We start from the raw sequence: 22,815 nt of genomic DNA on the forward strand, positions 1-22,815 counted from the left end.
GACAACTACTGGAATATGGAAAAGCATACCTCCCTAGTTTTTGACTCCCACTAGCCCATTAAAGTTTATTTAGCAGAGGAGCCTTTCCCTCCGCCTCTCGATGGCAACTCAGCAAGTTAATGGCTTGCCTCTGTTCACTGTTAGCTTAAAAGAGTCGCTTTGGAGAGAAACAGCTTGTACTCGTCCATGAGCGCAGGTTCAGGCCACCCTTTGGACAACCTGCTGTGTGGAAAACCAGCACAAGACAGCCTGAAATTCCAGTGAGTGGTGCTAGAATTCCTTTCCTGGGGAATTGCCAAAACAGAGTCAAAAGTCTGGCTAGTTTTTAAAGAACTTGAACTTGATTTTGTCATCCAGTCAAAGATTTGCTCAAGACAAGGATTATATAGAGAAAGCAGAAAGACATGAAGAAGGGGCAGGTGGTGCCTGGGTGGCTCAGTCATTTCAGCATCTGGCTTTTGATTTTGGTTCAGGTCATGATTTCATGGTTCTTAAGATCGAGCCCCAAGTCAGGCTCCATGCTGACAGTGTGGAGCCTGCTTAGGATTCTTTCTCTCCCTCTGTCTCTACCTCTCCCCCCTAAAAATAAATTAATAAACTTTAAAAATAAAAAAAGGAAAGACGTGATGAAGGACATCAAAAATAGGGAGGAAGAGAGAAAGGAGATGGGGCTTCAGATAAGGAAAGAAAATCCTCCAGCTACCTAGGGACTGCCACTCTCTGTTCCCACACCACCATCTATCTGTGCCCCACTTGTGGCTACTGATGCTCTATCATCACTGACTCCTAGGAACCAGAGCTGTGTGGAATTTATTCAGCTTTAAAAAAAGCTGCCCTTCGGGTGCTCTGACCTGGAGCCCCATCGGCCAAGCCCCCCTCCCTGCCATCTATGAAGACCTCGTTTGGGCTCAAAGGCTGCTTAGTAACCCCAGCCATGGAAAGGGACACTGGGAGCAGTTGCATCTGCTGAGAACATCCCTCAAAGTCATCACATTGAAGGTGACAAGATGGTCTTCTTGTCATCTAGCAGAAGAAAACACGTTTGAGAAAGCAAGACTGTAAGGCACAGGGAAGAGGTCTTCCAACATGGCTGTCTTTGTTAGGGTGCTGCTCCCCACCCCTCCCCCCACTGGTGCAGGTTCCAACCCTTCTTCCCCCAGGCGGCCCTGCCCAGGGGGCTCAGGTCTGCTCTCTGTACCACCCTTGCCTTCCCCCCCAGCTCCCTCCCTCTACAGGAAACAGCCACTGGGCAGAAAGACACACCTTCATTCACCTACATCATCTTGATGTCATTTTCTTGGGCTTGGTTGCGAATCCTCATCTGAAGTATAGACTCACTGAGGTTAAGGGTTCTTTCCTGTTTTTTGATTACCCTCCACACACACACCCCACCCCTCCAACCCTACCCAACTAAGCCCATGGTGGGTCCCCTCCAAATTTGCCCCACGCTGTGGCCTGTGGGCCTCAGCCCTGCAGCCGACAGCTTTGGTCAGCGCTGTGGTGGCTTAGAGGTCAAACCCCACCCGGAGCTGGGGCCACACTGATCCTCAGGGTCTGTCCCTCCACATGTCCTGAGCTCATTCCCTGTCTTGGCCATTAGATGGCACCACGGTTCCACGGGTCACCCAGGACTGTGGCAGCCGAAAGGGGAGGTTTCCCACACTGACGCTGCCCCTCTGCCCACGGGCCGCGCCGCCCTGCGTGGACAGGATTCTAGCTTCCAGCTGCTCTCTGCAGGGAGTCTCAGCACTCTGAGAATGTCTGGGGTGGCACCCCTGTTCTAGGTTGTGTCCTTCTGCCATCTGGGGCTGGAGCTGTCCTCCACACACATCAGCACAGGCTGCATTAATTGCCTGGCACATGAGGACACAGTCCCTCTTTGCCCTGAGGGTGATGGAGCAGGTATGCAGGGGCTTAGCAGAGCCCTCCTGTGGCTCTCAGCTAGGGAGTTTCGGGGAAGCATGAGAAGCCCAACTTTGTCATTGAAATACTGCCTTTAAAGAATGTTCTAGATTCCCCCAAATCCATAGGCTCCCTTTATCTCCATCTGTCCTCCCACACCCCCCCACCTTCCTGATTTAAGCAGAGGAGTCAAAGACTTACTAAGTATTCCCTGATGAAGGTCATGGTAGACAAAGGGGAGACAGCGCCCAGAGGACACTCTGCCCCAGAAGACACATTCTCCCATATCTTTAACATTTTTCTCTAAACTCACTTTGATTACTAAGCCTTTCTATCAAATTCTCAGCAAATAGATGAGAAAAAAAAGTATTTAGCCAAAACATTTATTTTTTACCAGTTGACCTTTCCTCCTGAAGGCCTACAGATTGGATGATACTGAATGATCTGGATTTCAAATTACTGCAACTGTGGCCACAACAGCCATCAGAGACCTTTCTTCTGTTGCCTGTGACCTTGGCCGTGGGTCTCTGTGTGCATCCCTTGTTACATCCTCTTGGGGTTGTACACAACCCATAGAGCCTCTGATGGTGAGAAAGAGGAAGAATGAAGGAACACAACTTTAAACAATTTACTAACAGCTTAAAAGCCGCTAACAGTTTGACTTAAAAACCACACAATCAATGTAGTATGTGTGAATTACATGACAGCAAACACACAAAAATACACAGAGCGTACAGGGGTTCATCTATAAAGTCAGCTTCATTTTGAATTCACTTAATCCCCAGGACAGATTCTAAACTTCGGAGTTTTCTTTTCTTTCTCTGTCTCTTACACACACACACACACACACACACACACACACACACACCTGTATTTGAATCAGATGTCAGTTGATTGTTTATGCCAGAAACTCTTCCTCAACCTACCAAAATTGAGTGTGACATGCTCCAGAGAATCTTAAACTTATTCTGAATTATAAATATTTGCGCCCCCACCCTGCACTGTTAGCTTCTTGAGAAAGGCAGCTAGGCTCCATTCTTCTTTGGTGCTAGTTTTATGCTCTACAATATTTGTAAAACTGATGAATCCACATGCACAGGCAGGGGTTGTGCAGGCACACACACAGGTGAGTGCACACACACACACACACACACACACACACACCTCGGCTTTTACAAATGCACCCTTTAACCTAAGAACTAGACTCTACAGGAATCTTCAGGAGAGCTGCCAGGGTCAGACGTTCTTTCCCAACACCCAAGGGATGCTTTTCCAAAAGCCAGGTTGTAGAGAAAGGAGCTTGTATAGACAAAAGTGGTCCAAACTGCCCAGTCTCATACTTGATACTTGCAGACTGCAGGCTGGAGGCTGGGAGAGGGATACAGACATCACCACATAACATCAAGTTGGTAGCAAACAGACTCAAATTAAGGCATATGTGAATCCTCTCTTCCTCTAGTGTTGACAACATTTTACTTGTGAAAATCTCTCAGGCGGACAAGTAGCCCAGCTTGTCAGGCGCCTCAGCCACACCCACTTCATCTCCCCATTGATTGTCTGCTCAGCCCCAGCTCGAGAACAACTTTAGTCCATCTCTCCCTCCAAGCCAGTCCAGAGCCAAAGCACAGAAACCCTTCTCCCTTTCGCTCTCTCTCTCTCTCTTTCCCAATCTCTCTATCTGTCTCCCTCAAATTTGGATCCATAACCTGCCCTTTGGGATTTTCCCCTCTCACAAAGTTTCTACATTTTCTAGGACTGAAAATAAATGCATAAAAATGTTTAAAATCAGAAGATTTATGATCATGCTCTCCCCCAATATTTTCTGTTGGCCAGAATGAGTAAGGGATTCTTGCTCTTTGCTCCTCTTGGCTTAAAAAGCAGATAGGGAAGCCAGCACTGCTCTTGGGGCATGTCCAGATCCTTCATAGAATCACAAGGCTCCACAGAAGTCAGGTCTTCCCTGTGGTCTCCACTCGATGGTCCCAAGTTCACTGTCTGAAATATTCCCCCCACCCACCTCACCCCAGGCTCCCTTTTGCCCTTCCTTGGCTTTCTGTTTCTTCAGAGCACTTACCTCTGCCTGAATTGTATCATACATTTGTTCATTTGCCTGTTCGTGGTCTGCCTTTTTTGCTAGAATTGAAGCTTCTGCAGGACAACAGCTCACCTCACTTAGTGCTGTAGCTGCAGAGTGTGGTCAAATGCCCACCACAGAAAGAGTCTGATAAATGTTTACTGACTCAGTGAATGAGTAAATGGTGATCTTTTCTGTGCCTCACCCTCTCCAGCTCAGTCTCCTGAGCTCTTTTCCTTGACCTCTGTGCCTGGGTGGCCTGGGTTTTAGTTCCCTTGCTCAACTTTCTGTTCTTGGGTTCGTGCACACCTAACTCTCCTCCACCACCTTACCCCCAGCACCACCCACTTACCCAAGCGATTTCAGGCTCCCACCACATGTTTCATACTTACCTGTACTTTTTCTTCACAGCATCTATCACGGGGTTGCAATGTTACATTGATTTGAGAGATTATTCACTCTGTGAGTGTCCCCTCTGCCGAGTAATTGCCTTTTTCTTACCATTATATTCCTTGTTCTTAGCACGTCTGCCACATAGCAAGTGCTTAATAAATATTTACATTTGATCATTTTTACTACTAAATGAACCAGTTTCCTTCAAACCTTTGAGTTTTGGGGTAAAGGGTACAATTTATAAAAAGGGAAGTCATGTCCCAGATTACCAAGAAGTTTTTTTAAGTCTTTTTGGGCAGACTTCCCTAAATTTTCCTGTTTTCACAAGCCAAACCACTAGGATTGGACCCATTATTTTTAGCTATATACTAACCATAATTTTTTAAAGTGACTACTCATAAGGATGAAGAGATGAATTCAGGGATGGGGATAATGGTGGCACAAAGGGTTTGCCCGAGAAAGAGGTAAAGGTTACTAGTTAATTCTGAGTTTTTGTCTTTCCTATCAGCTACTTCCCTACCCTCCTCCATCCTATTAGGAAAAGCCAAAAAAAAAAAAAACACAATCTGTTATCACAAAACACCTTGGCAATTAAGATTGTGACTATATCTACTTTTATTTACTGCTGTAAGATTAGCAAGACAACTTTTGATCCAATTTCATAGCATCTTGGAACAATTAAACAATTGGTGCAATCTGACCCTCTCATTTTAAAGATACAGGAACTAAGGTCCACAAGCTTTCCAAGTTCACAGAGTGCAGCCTTGTCTCCTAGAACCATACGCCACTCTCTCAGTTGTAAATTTTTTATTTTAACATTAGCTAAAACTTCCAACAATATCGTTTGCTGTCCAGAATACGGTAAGTAATGTAAGGCTCAAGACTGCTGACAAGGACAACATGTTGTGTTAACCACACAGCATGTCTTCGTTTGAGTTTTCCCCCAAACTAGCCTCTGAGACAAGGATTTAAGTGCAAGTAGTTGATTCCAGAAGGGATGGAATGGAAGGGACATCAGGAAACTGGGAGGGCGTGGGGAGGTGAGACAGTGATAGGAAGAAAGCCCATGAAGGTGGGGCAGTTTCTCATCTCACTGGAACACCCTAGATTGGACCCACTGGGAGCCAGGTAGCTGGGTTAATTACTCCTAGCTCCCACCCCTCCTCAAACATACTTGCTCAGGGGGCTGATGACTGAGCAGCATGTCCAAACTGCCAGCCAGGCTGCTAGCTGTGTTTCTTCAGACACAGCACCACGAGCAGAACATGGATAGGGGGAAGGTCTGGGCTGCAGGCAGCCTCTTTATCTCTAAGGTAGATGGAGGGGCATTCACAGACTCTCTCCCTAGCACTGTGTAGGCCATGAAATGCAAAGCTGTGTAAGGCATAATGCCTGATCTCAGGTCCCTGCAACAGGGAAGGACCTTTGCAATCATCTCACCAGAGGTTGGCAAGTATTTCCTGTAAAAGGCCAGATAGTAAATGTTTTGGTTTTGTGGGCAGTACGGTCTCTAGCAGGACTTCTCGGTTCTGCTGCTGTCATTGGAAAGCAGCTGTAGACAATATATTAAAAAATTGAGTGTGGCTGTGTTCCAAGGAAACTCTATTTACAAAAACAGGGTGGTGGGGGGGTTGGATTTGGCCCCAGGCCATAATTTGCTAACCCCTAATCTAAACAAATCTTTTTATTTTAGCATCAAGGAAACTGAGACCCACAAACCTGACAGCTGCTCAGGGTCACAGTTAGGGACTTGCTTTTGAGCAAGCTCAGGTTTTGAGAGAAGAAGCTTTCAGTCTAAAACAACCCAGGACTCTTTCAGGCCTCAAATTGCTTGTGTTTCAACCAACAGAGCCAATCAGAACTTAGTGTCATCGCTGGGGAGGAGTTGAGCTAAATGCACAAAACAAGACCTTTGACAATATGGGACAGTACAGAGAAGCCAATCACACTATGTAAGAAAGGTCTCTGAAAATCTCTGAGGTCTCCCCTAAAATGCAGTGCACATGGTTTCATGCACACATGATTTTGGATATCTTCTGCTTTTGCCTTTAGATCCAGTTTCCACTCATCTCCACCCTGCTCTAAGCCCCTGGAGAATGAACTATATGAACCACAACAGCAAGCTCCCATCCTCTGACTTCCTGTTGGGTTCACCAATGGCAGACACAGGGGGAAAAAGTAAGATCAGGAAATTTACTCTCTTATCTCCCTCCCTGTGGGGTCACCACCAACTGGCTGCCTCCCTCTACCAGCTTCCCACAAGCTGGTTCTGATACTGTTTCCTGCCCTTGTTCCTTCAAGCTTCAGGATGGTTAAGGCATCCCCTGATGCCAGTTCTGGGGTTCTACGTTATCTCTCATCCATTCCCTACTTTATTCCCACACCTTTGTAAGAGACCCTGTATTAAATATCCCTCAAATTACCCTATTTCAACGTGCCACCTGTTTACCATTGGGCTCCTGACTGCCAAGATATAACATGTGTCAAATGAATGTCAAAGGCAGTATGTGCTATGGAACTTCGGAGGGAAAGGAGAATCCTCTCCTAGTTGCTTGAACAGAGAATGCTGAATGGGGCCTTGAAGATGAGCTGAAAGACATGCATGGGGAGGCCATGTCTGGAGGCAGAGGAGTCTGGTGGTATGTGTGTGGCAGTGGTCAGCTTCAAATCCTTCCCTCGGCCTCAGCAAAAGCAGGAAGCCCAGGAAATTAGTCCAGATCCCTTGAAAAGGCAAAAAGAACCTGCACTCCAAATGGGGAAAGAGTCTACCTCACAACCTGCCAGCTTTTGCTGCAGAGCTGCATGAGGAAATTAATCAGAGTTGCTTCATAGAGTGGGAGAGAGCAGGCATGCTCCCAGTGGGCCCCCAGTGCTCACCACAGACTTCTAGTCAATTCCAACATCTGTGGAGCAGTCAGGGAAAGGTTTCAATTCTTCCCAGCAGGGTGTGGGGTCAGATTCAGGGCCTGGTGTCACTGACAAGTCCTGTCCTGCCTTTGGGGCCAGACCCAAGGTCCTAGGCAAAGAGCCAGAGGCTGGAGAAACCTGCAAGAAACAGTGGTTGCCAGGCCCCAGAAAGAAAGTCCTTCTCTCTTGGTGGACTATACTGGGAAGAAAGCTAACATGTTGGACACAAGAGAGCAAGGCATCAAAATCATGACCCCCATCCCTTCTCCCAGTACAAGCACAGAAACACTGAAAAGGAAAATACACACAGACACATAGACGCTTTCAAAAGCCAGGACTCGTCATTCCCAAATGGATTACATGGCCAATTTAGCAGCCTCATCATGGATTACTTAGGCCCTGTTAGAGTCAGAGCTCTATAAATTGGATGCAAAATTCATGCAGATTTCCTATAGTTTATCAAACTGCTAACTCCCTGAAACCAAAACACAGAGCAAGAATGTGCCAAAGAGCTAAGGAGGGAGGAGATGAAAACTTTCTGAAGTTAACAGTGGATTGAGAACACAAGATTTAGCGCACTGCTCACTCAGCCCAGGGGTATTTTGGGGATGATCTGGTTCTTCTACTTGACCTCAGCCTCCAAGGCAGGAGATGTTGCCCCTGGCTGTTTTTTATGGATTCATTATGCTCAAATGTATTTTTTTTTTCTCTGCAGAGATTGGTGTTTTGAATCCATGCTGACTCTTGAGCTCTCTAAATTTACTACCTATGAAAGAGCAGTACTTCCTTAATTTGTAATTCCTCCAAAATGTGCCTAAATTGGGTATTCTGGAAAGTCTCTCTTCTGTCTAATCCCACTCATCAGCTAATTAGACTTGGGTCGTTTTGCTTTAGAATCTCATCCGTCCAATTGACATATGTTTGCAGAGCATCTACCATGTGCCCAGAAGTAGATTCTCTGACTCCCTGCCACTCATTCCTTGGATTGTTTTGATTGTTCTTCCCTGTTTTTCCCCTTGACTTAACCATCTAAGTAGCTTCATTGGTCTGCAAAGGTGACATGAAAGCACCACCCTCCTTTTTTCACGTACAAACCATGGTGCAGAGGTATTTTACTCTCAAGGGACTGCTTCAGAGCCACAGTCTCACAGGGTGGAGGGGAGCATTGTGGTTCACAGACGTGGCCTGTGGTCGCCTAGCCTGGCAGTCTTGGGCACACAGATAAACTACTCTGAGCCTTCAGCTCTTAATCTGTAGAATGGGGAGGATATCACTTCACTCAAAACCTTGTTGGTAGGTTAAAGAAAGACTCTCACATGTGACATGGAGCAGTTCTCCACATACATCCAGATCACTTGTTTGCAGAAACACAGCCATTTTTTCTGAAGAAGACACAAAACTGCATAGGAGGCAGGCTGGGGTTAGGAAGGCAAGAGTCAGGGATTCTTTGTCCTTCTAACACAATGCGGGTCATGAGGAGAAGACAAAATTAACCTACTTCCAAGTGCAGATTGCCCCACCTAGTTGGAATAACAGTATCCTCTCCCCCTGGCCAGTCTTCCTTCAGAGAAACATCATGCTGATGTGCACAGAACAGACGTATTTCCAGAGCCACTGGAAGGATTAGAGCCTTGCACTCGAATATCAGGTTAACGTGCCACATTTAGCTGGTGTTATTTTATGGAATTATGGGAAGATGTGTCAGTTTTTTCAGTGTTTACCCTCCCTCTGGCCTAAGAAATAATTTCCTTCTAGACGTGGATGTGAATGTGGAGGCTGAGGGGTAAATGTGGTGTCCTACTGAGAATAAAACTCTTGTTAAGCTCAAGAGGCTCAAAACCTCTTGAGATTTTGAGATCCTTGAGAAGGATCCCTGGTTGGAAGCTGTGCAGAGGAGCCTGGATGTTTAAAGTCACACTCTAGATCTGGGAGGGTGTTAGGGAGGGGCCCCACAGGGGTAGACTCACAAGGGGGGAAGAGCACCCCACGATGCTGGGGAGAGCATTTGGTCCCTCTTGTGCCCCCATCAGTGGAATCTGCAGTGACCAACTTGGACCCCACACTTGTTCTCCACAAGTTTGCTGGCAAATGGCTTATGCTCTGTGCTCCCCTTGGGGCCATGCTTCTTTTTTAAGGAATCAAAAATTTGAAGCCTTCCAGAATCCCTGTGTGGCAGGTGGTGGCAGTTTGGTCAAGGATTCTACTGTGATCCAGTCTGGAACCCATGCTACTTGTCTGAAATTTAGTACATCCTGACTAAAACCTTAAACCTTCCTTCTGACAGAACTTGAACTAGAGACTGGCACTTGCCAAAGGCTTTTCTGCTCAAAAATAATTTTTGTACAAGGACAGAGCTGTGGTTCTGAGAAGCTCTGAGCAGGTCTGGAATCTTCTCTCTCACAGGCAGGTTCTGTGTAACCAGCCACTCCCCATCCTCAACCCTATCCATCTCTCTGCATCTCTGGGGGACACACTGGCCCCCTCAGACACTCCAACAGAAACCAGGAAAGAGTGGACAGGACCTTTGGGGCAGTGCTATGAATACCCTCTCTCAGAAAGGATCAGGACAGGCACCGAAGCTGTCTTATCCCATATTTAGTGCTGTTTTCACTTGCTCTTGGAAGCTATTTGGATGTCCCTCTGCATTCTTGGAGATCTTCAGAAGTTTTCCAAAGATCCACCTCCTTTTTCTTTATTTCACAAGGTATTCAGAACCCCCAACCTCCTCCCCCACCCCCATGAGCCCCTGTCCTCAGCACTTTCCCTTGCCATCCTCCTCCCCAGACACACTACCCATGCCCTTTGGGCACACTCGGCCCTTTCCCAGATCTGCTGGTGGTGTCCTGGCCCTTTGGAGAGATCCTCACAGCAATTCTCCCTCTGGATTCAGGACTACCTCAGCATCAGGACCATTCTGACAGGTGTGGTGCAAACACTGCTTAGCATTAGGTAAGAAATATTAGAGGTTGAGGGAGTATGTATCCAATCAGTAAGGTTCACTGAACATGAATTCCTTGCACAGTACATTGTGAGGTTCTGTGAAAGAACAGAAAATATGATCTTCAATTCCTGCTTTCAAGAAGCTCAGTCTGATCCTGCTGATTCTCTTTCACTCTGCAGACACTGGGAGCTGTTTCAGGTAGAAGGGCTCTGTGATTTAGGGATTCGGTCTTCACTACCCTTTTATCAAATAAGGACAGAGAGATTTCCACAGGTGACAGCTTATTCAGGGTCCCACTGGGGGAACATGGTAGGCTGTGATGCAAAGTCAGTGTGTCTGACCCAAAGCCCAGTGCCCTTCCCACCCAATCGGACTGGAACACCATTACCAGGATGGGATGTTTAGACCTGAGCTCACATTTGTTGGGACTTGCAAGTTGAGCGGTAATGTAATGAAAGTAGTTGTTCCTGGAAGAGCTTCTGGAATCCATGTATGAGATGGACTGGGAAGAGGAAGAGTAAAGATTGAGTCGCCATCTAAGGAACTGTTAAAAGACTCAATATGATTAGGTGACTTAGTGCTATAAATCCTCTTCCAGGACTGTGATACTGTGATTTATAACAATAATTATATATTTGGTCTTCCTTCTGATACAGGCACAGAGCTCCTAACACCCAAATTTCCTAAGTGCTGAAGGCCATAAAGTGTCTTTTGTTATGTTAATACAGTGACTTTTGGACTGTCCCCAGGTTCCCTTAGGTTGGAGCTGATTGCTGGGGAACCAACCATGTGATTGGAGGGTTGCCTCTTTCAGTCCTACCCCTTGACCTCCTGGGAGGGGAGACAGGCTGGAAGTTGAACGTAGCATCAATGGCCAATGATTTAATCAATCATGCCCCTGTAAAGAAGTCTCCATAAAAACCCAAAGATCTGGGTTTGGAGAGCATATGATTTTGTGAACTTGTGGAGATCTGGGGAGTATAGCACACCCAGAGAGGGCGTGGAAGTTCTCTGCCCTTTCCCTATACCTTGCCCTATGTATCTCTTCCATCTGATTTTCCTATTAAAATGACTGGTAGTCTAGTAAATAGAATATTTCTTCTCTGAGTTCTGTGAGCCACTCTAGCAAATTAATCAAACCGGTGGAGGTCATTAGAACCTCTGGTCAATAGCCAGTTGGTCAGAGCACAGGTGACAACTTGGACTTGGGATTGGCATCTGAAGTGGAGTTGAAGGGAGGAAATTTTGTAGGACTGAACGTTGAACCTGTGGGATCTGACACTATGTCCAGGTAGATAGTGTCAGAATTGAGTTGAATTGTGGAATTCAACTTTTGTAGAAGCAAAAAGAATTGCTTGGTGGTGTGGGGAAACTCCCTTTTTTCTCACACTGGAATCGCTATGAAAACTTTTTAAGGGCAAAGCTAAAATCAGCCTTTTGTCAGAGGATGGAATTGACTTTTCCAGGTGAGCCCACTGAACATCTACTCTCACAGCCCCTAGGGTGAAACTCGATCTCAAGCAGCTCCTTTTGATGCTCTTCTGCCTGCAGACCCAGGTCTGCTGTCCTTATTTTAACAAGGCCACTGAGTTGGAATTTCACATTTACTTCTCCTTGCTATCACCCTGTATTCAGAATGAGAATCCTGAGAGGGGTTTCACAGTCAGCCCACACTGTCCACCACTCCGTGCTCTACTCTTTTGATAGCGGAGTTGTGATCTACTCTGTCAGTAGCCCATGATGCCCCTTGATGGCTCCTGCCTTCCTTTCCACACCCCAAGCTGAGCATACTGCTTCACTTCTAGGAACTCATTGCTCACCCAGTGTTTGTTGAGTGCCTGCTCTGTGCCAGGCACTGTTTGGGGCCCTGAGATACATTGATGGCACCAAACACCCTCTACTTCTGGGTTTACCATCTGTGGGAGAGTGACAGGCTGTACTCACTTCAAGTGAGTAAAAATGAAACTACCAGGGGCACCTGGATAGGTCAGTCAGTTAAGTGTTTGACTCTTGATTTCGTCTCAGGTCATGATTTCTCAGTTTGTGAGACTGAGCCCCACGTTGGACTCTGCACTGACAGTGCAGAGCCTGCCTGAAATTTTCTCTCTCTCTCTCTCTCTCTCTCTCTCTCTCTTTCTACTTCTCTCTCTTTCTCTCTCAAAATAAATAAATAAACTAAAAAAAAAAAAAAGAAGAAACTTCCGCGTAATTTATCACAGGACACTGTGAGGAGAGAACTTTGGCAAGAGGTGGGGAGTACTAGTGAAGGCCTTTTAAACTGGGGGCTGAGGCCTGAATGACAGGGAAGTTTAAGCCTTATGAGAAGCTGGAGGAGGAAACTGCCAGCCAGAGCGGACAGCTCCTGACAGCTCCTGCAAAAGCCCAAAGGCAATAATGACCTTCTGTGTTTGAGTAACATGGAGGCAGACATGTTGAGGCAGACTCAATAGCGTGAGCAGGCCTAATACTCAGCCAGTAGGTTCTACTGCCCAGGTGCTTGTTTTTTGATTAACATCTGTTCTGATTGGCCAATTGTCCATTCTAATTGGATAGGTGTATGAGAACCAGAAAGTGAAAATTTTCAGTATCATCATGTGACGTGACCTGAAGTCAGAGAGGTAAGGGGAGCCTGGGTGACAGTCAGCTTAAGCATCTGACTCTTGATACCGGCTCAGGTCCTATCTCATGGTCCTGAGATTGAGCCCCGAGCCCGGCCTGCACTGAACGTGGAGCCTGCTTGAGATTCTTTCTCTTCCTCCCTCTCTGCCCCTTCCATGCATTCTCTCTCTGTCTCTCTCTCGCTCTCGCTCTCTCTCTTTCTCTCAAAATAAAAAAAAAAGGGAGGGGTGAACAGGGTCTGGATCATGCAGGGTCTTGTGGGCCATGGGAAGGAATTTGGATTTTATTCTAAATTTAGTGGGGACTTCTAAGCAGATGAGTGAAGTAGACTACTCATATTTTTAAAAATAGTGTGAGCTGCTATTTGAAAATTGATTGGGGGACAATATCTCCTGTAGTTCTGATAGATGAAAATATTTTGAGTCATGGCAGTGGGTATGGGGAGATGGGGGCATTTAGGGTATGTCTTAGAGATAGACTTGGTTGTTCTTAATGACGTATGGGAGGTGGGGGGCAAAAGAATGAGAAATTAAGGACCCCCATGTTTTTGGCCTCAGGAACTACATGAACAGTAATTTCATTTGCTGAAATTGGGCAGAATATGGCAAGGGTAGGTCAATGAATGTTTTTAAATAAATAAAAATTATCATTGATTGGCCTCACAAGAAACTCTGTGGTTTGTGGAGCACAGCAAGCAGCCCATACTGTTATACTTTAAGCAGGTTAAAGTTGTATAATCCTAAACAGCAGGATTTCATCAGTCTCTTGGCTCCCGTGCCCACCCCACTGCAGATTTTCACCAGCAGGGTCTAACCTCAAGGATTTTCCATGGTGCACAGACTTGTCCAGATTTGTACTAATGGGGACAGTGTGTCCTAATGGTGGTAGTCAGGAGTGGGAACTGTTCTCTGCTCCCAGCCTGTAGCAATTACAAATGGCAGGGCCACCAGGGACCTAGGGTCTGCAGCTGGTTACAAAAGAACATCTCGGATGAGGTCTCAAAGTTCGGTTCTTTTCCCCTTCACTGTTTTTTTTCCAAAAGGACTAGATGAATTTAGTTCCAGGTCAACCTGTCCTTTTACCCTTTCAGCTTATCAACCTTCTGTTTCTCCCATCCCTTTTATCTCTGCTACAACAATAAGATCCTGCTTTGAGCTGTGCATTCCAATTTGCAAAGTTCCTTTCTGTACATCATCTCATTTGATCTTCCCAACAAGTAAAGATATTATTTCCATTTTACAGATAAAAACCTGAAGCTCAGGGGCTATCACTTGCCAAAGCCATAAAAATAGAACCCATAATTTTCCCTCAGATATCCCTTTCCTCCAATTTACTCCATACCAATAATTGGATCTACCAATTACTCAATGATCTGTGCCAGAAGCCTGGGTGATGCTTTTGACACTGCCTCTTCCCCAGCCTTTATCTCACCAATTGCCAAATCCTGTTATCTTTATCTCCTAAATATTCTTCTCCATCTCCACCATTGGGACTACCATCTAGGTCACATATCTTTTCCTGGAACTGATAAAAGAGTCTCCTATCTGCTCTCCCAACAACACTCTTTTTTTTTAATATTTATTTTATTTTTGAGAGAGAGAGAGAGAGACAGAGAGGTGGGGAGGGGCAACAAGACAGGGAGACACAGAATCCAAAGCAGACTCTGGGCTCTGAGCTATCAGCACAGAGCCTGACGTGGGGTTCAAACTCACAGACTGCAAGATCATGACCGGAGCTGAAGTCGGATGCTTAACCAACTGAGCCACCCAGGCACCCCTCCCAACACCACTCTTTCCCTACCTCTGTCCATCTTTCATACTACGTTGAAAATTGTTGCATAAGTACAAATCTGATCATGTCATTCCCTGATTTAAAACTACTTACAAAATCCCAATTATTAGTAGTAAAAAAAAAAAAAAGAAAGAAAAGAAGAAAATGCTTGACATTGCTCCCAAGCACTTCATGGTTGTGCACTGCCAACCATTTCATCATCAACTGCATCTTCATCCCCTAACTCTTAGTTTCCATCTCTTTCTCCACGTTCCAGCCACATTGACCTTCCTTCAGTTCTTCAAGTGTTCTAATCATTTCCAACCTCAGGACCTTATGCTTGCTGTTTCCTTGCCTGGAATGTTCCTCCATTCAGTCCAACATCACTTTGTTTACTTAATTTCTACTCACGCTTTGGGTGTCAGCTTAAATGTTCCTTCCTCAGAAAAACCTTCCTCAATCCTCCAGATGAGGTCAAGTTGTTCTCTTAAATATTTTCATATTTCTTCATATTTCTCCTTCATGACACATATCACACTTAGAATTCACTTATTATTTATGTAATTGTAAAAGTTACCCATTGCCACAAAAATAGTGCCTGGCAAAACTCAGTGACTTCAAACAGCAATCATATTCTCATGGATTTGCAAATCAGTTAGTTGTGGCAGAATTGTGTGTGTGTGTGTGTGTGTGTGTGTGTGTGTGTGTGTGTTGGGACAAAGAACAATACTAAGGATCTTAGTTCATATATGTTTGAAAATCCAGAGTTTTAGTTCTAGTTCCAGTTCTAGTTCTAGTTCTCTGAGTCTCTTGACTTGAAATCCTAATTTATGTTGTATGTTTTTGCACAAAAAGTATTTACTTTGCCACATTCACCTCTGCTACACCACATGCCATTCACTCCTATCCTTCCAATAGAGTGGCATTGCAATAGAGACTGTGATGGTTAATTTTATGTCAACTTGACTTGGCCATCTGGTGCCCACATACTTAGTCAAACATTATTCTTAGTGGGGGGGTGTTTTTGAGTGAGATTAGCATTTAAATTGGCAGATAGAGTAAAACAGATTGCCTTCTCTGATGTGGAGGCCTCATCCAATCCACTGAAGACCTGAATAGAACAAAGTTGCTGTTCCTCTCCGGAATAAGAGAGAATTCCTTCTGCCTAAGAGCCTTCAAACTGGGAAATCAGCTTTTTTCCTGCCATCAGAAACTGAAACATCAATTTTTCCTGGGTCTTGAGCCAGGTCTCGGACTGGAACTACACCATCAGCTCTCCTGGTTGTCAGGCATCTGGACTCAAGACTGGAATCACATTGTCAACTCTTCTGGGTGTCCAGCTTATAGATTCACCCTATAGATCTTAGGACATGTAGGCCAATTTACTAAAATAAGTCCCTCTCTCTCGCTATCTATAGACACACACACACACACACACACACACACACACACACACACATCTCCTATTGGTTCTGTTTTTCTGGAGATTCCTGACTAATATAATGACCATCTCAGTTTGTGGTGATTCAGAGTTTGGAATATGTGAAGTGTGTAGGATGGATGATGGGTTTTGTTAGTCACATCCTTGGTGAGGGACAGGGACCCAATACAGGTGGGCTGGCCATCATTGCTGCAAGTCTGGCCCTGTCTAGTCTGTTTGTGTTAATATCAGGCCTCACAAAAAGCAGGATGCCTGACACAGGGTTGGGCTAAGCACACTGGAAGTGGGTGAAGTTTATCTGGTGGCCTATCCTTCTGGATCTCCTCTCACCAATTTTTCTCTGCATGTGTATTGCCTGAAACACTTAAGAAGAGAGAGAGAGTTCTGGAAGACAGGAAATCCTTGAAAATCTCAGGAATAATCACTTAAAGTAGATTCTGGTACTGTGGCATGTTCATGGACAAAGGGCATGCTTTGGGAAGCAGGGTCTTCCTCCAGGCCACACAGAAGGCAGGCCTTGTGCTCCAGGTTGGTCATTGTGGATATGGATGACCTTGAGCCACACACGGTTCCCTCAACTTAGCTGTTCGTTTGAATGACCTGGTCCTATATAAAAATATACCAATGGTTTGAAAAAGAAGAAAGAACCTTCCTGAAGCTGCAGCTGTCAGGAAGGTCATGTTTTCTGTACCCTGGCAGGAGATTGATCTGGAACTCTTGAAAAACTCCCAATAATTTAGTCTTAAATTGCTCTGAAGTGGGAGTACCTGGGTGGCTCAGTCCATTAGGTGTCCAACTTTTGATTTCAGTTGGTGAGATTCAGTCCCCCATCAGGCTCTGTGCTGACAACATGGAGCCTGCTTGGGATTCTCTCTCTCCCTCTCTCTCTGCCCCTCCCCATGCTCTCTCAAAACAAATATAAATAAATAAATAAATAAATAAATAAATAAATAAATATTTTTAAAACATTGATCTAAAGTGAAATTCTATATTCCCTACCTTTGGCTTTACTTTCTTCTAGTCAATATTTATTCTACCATTTCCAGGATGAAGATTATTCTCTTTAGTGGAAAAGACATGGTAACTAAAACTAGTTCTGTGCTCTCATAAGGTAGAGTAGAAAAAGGAAGATTATACTAACAATAGTAGAGTTGGGTTCTGGTCCCACTTAACCACCAACTTCTCAGCTCTTTGACCTTCTTAAGGCACATAAACTCACTGCACACCATGCATAAACTGTGCACCAGCAAGGGAAGGGCAGAGCCAGAGAGAGAGAGAGAGAATCCCAAGCAGGCTCTGCACTGTCAGCACAGAGCCCGATGCCAGGCTGAAACTCACCAACCATTTGATCATGACCTGAGCCAAAGTCCAGAGTCAGATGCTTAACCAACTGATTCACCCAGACACCCCAACAGCTGAGGCTTTTATCTGGCAATGCCCAACATCCTCTTCCTTTCATTTCTCCCACAGTTCCCACAAGATAGTGTTCAGCCCTGGTAGAGAGAATTAAGGCCAGTGCAACCATTCCCACATGATCTATCCCATCTTTCAAAAGTTGAAAGAGATTGAGGCAAAACTCACACAGGTTGGATTTTCAGCAGTCTCCCCCATTGCTTCTTCGGTGTAGAGGGAAATTTCAACACTTTAATACTTCATGTGAACACAACCATGGCAAGATCCACATCCACATCCAGCTTTTTGTTGGGATTTCTCTGTGCTAATCGATGAACTCTGTGCACAATTTAGCGTTGTCCAGCCTCATTCAGCAAGGACAGTCAGCCTGGTGCTAATAACGCCCTTGACGGCACTTCTGTAGCATGCTTCCCTTGCCTCTTAAGCCGTTACCCCTCTTCTTCATTCTAGAGCCCCGGTTGCTTATGATTACTGTCATTGTCCAGAGAAGCACAAGAACTTTGCCTGGAGGGAAGAAAGAAAGAACAAAGTGTGCAGTGCTAAAGGAAAGGGAGGAGGGAGTGAATGAGAAAACTGAAAGAGAGCAGAGGTTTGGCTGGAGCTAATGCTCTGGGGGCGGTGACTAACAAACTCCCTGAGCCCGCGAGCAATGGCAACAAAGGAAGAAAGTGCAGCCAGCTGGCTAAGTGGCCCTAGAAATCAAGAAAACTCTGGACTCATTGGTACTCAAGAGTGACCTTTAGGGTAAAGAAAAGAGAAAGGACCTTCCATCAGCCAGGCCTAATGAAAGAGTAACAGCCTCTGTTCAACAGATGGAGGGAAGAAGAGAGTGAAGAACTCTGGACATCAATCTCCAGGGTGTGGATGAAGAAGACAGCCAATCCTAGAGGAGCAGAACTGGTCAGGAACCACACGGAAGTCCATGTGGACAGCTCAGAAATGTTGCCTTTGGGTGGAGAGGGGATTAAACAGACCCAGTAACTCTGAAGCTCTGTAGAGGTAGAAGTGATAAATCTTTGCTCTGCAGAGTTTGGTCGAGTCCATTCATGTTTTCCAGATAAGTGAGTAAGGGAGAGATTGGTGCTAAGACAGTACAGAATGGCCAAGGGGGTCTTCCATTTCTTTGTCTTAGAGGCTCAAAATAAATATTAATAACATTTGAAGTGAGCCTGAAGTTACCCTGGTTTGAGCTTTGTTTAGGCCAAGGACAAATATTTGAACGAGCTTACACCAGAACATTGAACTGGAAATACTTCTGTCTATTTCAGATTTAAAACCACCCTCAGAATTAGGTTCATGTTTAGCGGGAGAAGGAGGTGGTCAGGGGTAGTAACTCTTTTCTTTGGATCTGATGCAGCCTTCACCTCTGCAGAAAAAATAATTGCTTCCCTTACAACACCTCCCATTTAAAATCTAAAATCTGATGAGACTAGAGGCCATCTATAGCTTCCTCTACTACTCAAGAAAAAGAGAGGCAGAAACCCCTATCCCATAGTCAAGGTGTGAGGTTAGACAGAAGTCTTGGAAAACGGCCCAGATGGACTGTGGCATGATGAGAGAGACTTGCAGATAACGCGGGACATTTATAGGCATTCTTTCCAGAGGGGCTGCTTTCCCAGGCTCTGCCCCCTCTGACTTTGAGAGTGAGGTAAGTCCCATTCTCCACTCTAATCAAGTACTATAATCTTCCCATTAGTCTAGCACTTCTCAAAACTCTGGAGAAGCCTGTGACATGATATCTGTGTCTTGGGTGACCAGAAGTACCACCATTTTTCCCAGAAGCTGAATGGACCTAAGGAATAAAAGCAAATCCCTCTGTGAGCTCTCTCATAGCCACACAAATATTTTACATGTGAAATCAGATTAAAAATTTAAAAACATGGCTGCTTTGAAAAAAAATACTTTTCAAAAGGACAGTCTTTCTGTGTTATGCTGGGGAAGGTGCAAATGAAGGTAAGAGGCTGTCCTACATATATGAGTCTTGGTTGGAAGAGGTTAGGGGCCGATTGAAGGCAAAGCAAGCTTCTCTTGGGGTTTGTAAACAATATGAATTTACTCCACAAATCTTGGGTACAGCAACTACTCATTTCTTTATTTCTCTAAATGAACTTACATCTGACTCAGCCTCCTAAATCAGCTTAGCTTCAAATCCTTTTGGGTCATTAAAAAAACAAAAACCAGGATTTATATGATCCAAGAAACAGGAAATACCTCCTGCCTTCAGTACCTGCTGGTCATCAGGTTGATGCTCAGAGTCCAAGCCAGTGCGGTCCCTTCCAAGACTGCTCCAGTCCCCCTCCCCCAAGCCAAGAAGGAAGCCCCAGGAACCCTTCATAGCTCTGAAGTACATGAACTTCCTGTTCACCCCAGACATCTCCACATTCATTCTGTCCAAGGTCCTGCCACCACCTGCCACTGTGTATAGGCAGAGCACGGGTCTTCACTCCCAAGGATCCCAACACCCCTCCTTCTTCCACTCTAGGCATCTTTTCTTGGTTTAGGCCACCCCTCCCTTCAACCTGAGAGATCCCACTTGGGATAAGCCAACTCCTCCCCTGCACAAGCCCATGCTTGTTTCTCCCCTGGGGCAAGAGAAGTCCAGCTCTCTGGAGCACAGAGTCCTGACTGTCCTCAAAGGAGGTGGGAAATACCACTCATTCTTTCAGAAGGCTCCTCTAGGCTGGGAAACAACAGGGAATGAATTCCTCAGTCAGGCTGTACAGCCATGCACTGTATAAGGGAACTGCCTACTCCTGCCCCAGCAGTGATTTCCTGGCCTCCTTGTGCCTATAATTTGGGGAGGGAAGGAAGCCTGGGGTCTCAGCTCTATTCTCCTCATGTTCATTACACAAAGTCACTGACCCAAAGAAGCAGGGAAGGCTGGATGCAGTCAGGGCCCTTCACCCAAGCCCTGGGAGAATGCCTTTGCTGGGAGGAGGTGCCTTTTCCTAATTCACACAAAAGCACTGTGTAGGCATACAGGGAGCAGCCCTGGACCCATAAGTCTGTGTGGCCCTCAGGTGTCAGGGGCTGACTGCCCTGGACAATGTAGAAGAACTGCCCAGGGCTCTGTGAGATTTAGACTTAGCACAGGAATTTCACCAGGAAAGAAGAAATGGGAAGAGACCTGCCCAGCCCAGTAGTCTGACAGGATGGGAGAGAGCCAACATGCTTGAAGGATGTCATCCACCCCAGCCATCTCTGTGGTGGGTCAGGCCAGGCCAAAAGAGAACACTTCTCCCTTGGATTGTCTCTTCCTGGAAAGCTTTTCTCCAGCTGGGCCAGCGTGCTCAGCATGCTTGGAAAACCCTGAAATAAGAACTGAGAAACCTGGGTTGTTATCTCCTTCAACCAACTTTGGAAGACAATTTTTCTTCTCCAATCCTCAGTTTCCCCATCTCTAAAGTACCAAGTCACACATAGAGTAGTTGGACAATCACATGAAACAAGATGGATAAAATCGATATGAAAAATACAAAGAAGTACACAAACACAAAATAACAGAGTGGCGCTGTTATGTTTAAGGGTCCCGTCCTCTTCTTGCACTCTGATCTTTGCTCCTGTAATAGGTCCGACACAAAGAGAGAGTGAAGGCATCCATAAGGAAGCTATAGGAACTATTTGTTGATGCGAAACAAAAAGTCCCTCATTTCAGCTTGACAGGAGAATATAAATGAGTTCCTCCACTCTCTCAAAACTCCCAACCCCAGTTTCCAGGAGCTTCAGACAATTTGTCTATTTGGGCTGAGTCTTGTGGTGATCCTTTCCCCATCTGTCTGGAGCCACCCAGGGACAGCAGCCCATGGGGGCTGACCCTCCAGAAGCCTTCATCCTTCCCAGTCACATCTGGGCCATGTGCCCAGCTTGGGGGAGAAAAGGATCTGGGAGGAGGGGTGTTAGCACAGGGACCTGGAGGCAAGAAGGAAGGACAGCCAACCATTGGTGCCCCCTCCAGAGAAGACTTGGACTCTAAAAATAGTTTCATGATGTCAACCCCAGAACAAAGGCTTCTTTGGCTTCAGGAGTAAAAAATTTCACTTTGGAATTCGACTGAAGGCTTTGTTACAAATACTTCATATGACAGAACCTATTAATATCTCTACCTAATTGCTCCCAGTTTTGTAATCTCTGTGGCAGAAATTCCAGCCAGGTCAATTAGGGGGAGTGGATTTGCTCTATCGGGGGCCCCCCAGGTTCCTGTAAATCAAGTCATGTTGGCATTTTACCCAGCTCAGCAGCCTGTTGCTGTAACATGGTCTAAAGTCTCCTTTACCAGCCCAACCTATTGGCTTCTCATGTTGGGGAAGACAACAGGGAATTAGGGAGGGAGACAGAAAGAAATGCACTTCATGTTAAAATGAGGCAGAATCTCAGACAGCAAACATGTTTTAGTGAATTTGCTTCTGGCTGGATGCAAGGAGTTGCTAAAAGCTCTGGTCCTATGCTTTATAAAATGTATCAATCAAAATCTGCCCCCTGGCTTTTCTTAGTGAAGCTCCAGGCCTCAGGTGGGATTGTCAGCCTCTCTCTTCTCCCACAGGAAAACCCAAGATCATCATGAGCAGAAATGATGGAAATTGAGAATTCAGAAAATGGTGGCAGGAGCATTTGACCCATAGCTCTGGCCCAACAGTACACTTCCAGAGAGAAAATTCCTTTGAATTTATATCTGTAAGGGCCTCCGCAAATATAAAAGCTTTATTAAAATGAATATGAATCATTTCCTCCATGTACCACAGGTTAGGGCTAGGTGACTGAGGATCATCTAACACCTGTTGCCCCAGTAGTCATCTGAAACAGCTAATATCAGTGAATGTAAATGATATTAAAGTTTAAGAATATTCCCAGAGTTGAGGGGGAAACAGACTACCCCCACCCATACATAGATTCAATGGCAAGTTACACACGAGCAGAGCAGAATGCATGCTCAACCTGGCCAAGCACTGTTCTTTAAATGGAGATGGAAATTCTCTTTCAAGATCTTATTCTTCTGTTGGTTTTTGTGTATTTGCTTGCTGACTTAGTTTCTTCTCTAATTAATTATTTTTAATGCATTAACTGACTCATTCATCAAGAAGTTTTCGAGGGACTCTTCGATTCCAGCTTCTATACTAAGTGCTAAGAATTCAATGAAGAGCAAAACTGGCAAGAATTCCTATCCCTCTGGTACTTACAGTCCAATTGGTTGGGGGCTGGAGAGAGAGCAGAGATCTTCAGAGGATGTGATGAGGTGCTGCGTTGTATGTGATGGCTTTTTGCTGGGGTTTGACTTTTGTTGTTGCTGTTGATATTGTTGCTGCTGCTGTTGTTATTGCTGTTGCTGCTGCTGTTGTTGTTTGGAAGATGAGCATCTGA

At 45.4% G+C, this 22,815-nt stretch overlaps 1 long non-coding RNA gene across 1 annotated transcript in view; it reads right to left on the reverse strand.

Moving 5' to 3' along the window:
- Nucleotides 1-10,626: 10,626 nt before the first annotated feature.
- The window catches only part of LOC132691788 (uncharacterized), a 46,446-nt gene continuing 34,257 nt past the window's right edge, over nucleotides 10,627-22,815 (reverse strand). Inside the window, exons 2-3 of the long non-coding RNA XR_009615992.3 lie at nucleotides 17,629-17,964; nucleotides 10,627-10,761 (exon numbers count right to left, since the gene is read on the reverse strand). This is a non-coding gene — a long non-coding RNA (uncharacterized LOC132691788). The remainder of the gene's footprint in view (nucleotides 10,762-17,628; nucleotides 17,965-22,815) is intronic.

Source organism: Panthera onca, chromosome B1 (assembly GCF_046562875.1).
Source record: "Panthera onca isolate mPanOnc1 chromosome B1, mPanOnc1 haplotype 2, whole genome shotgun sequence".
NCBI classification, from domain to species: domain Eukaryota; kingdom Metazoa; phylum Chordata; class Mammalia; order Carnivora; family Felidae; genus Panthera; species Panthera onca.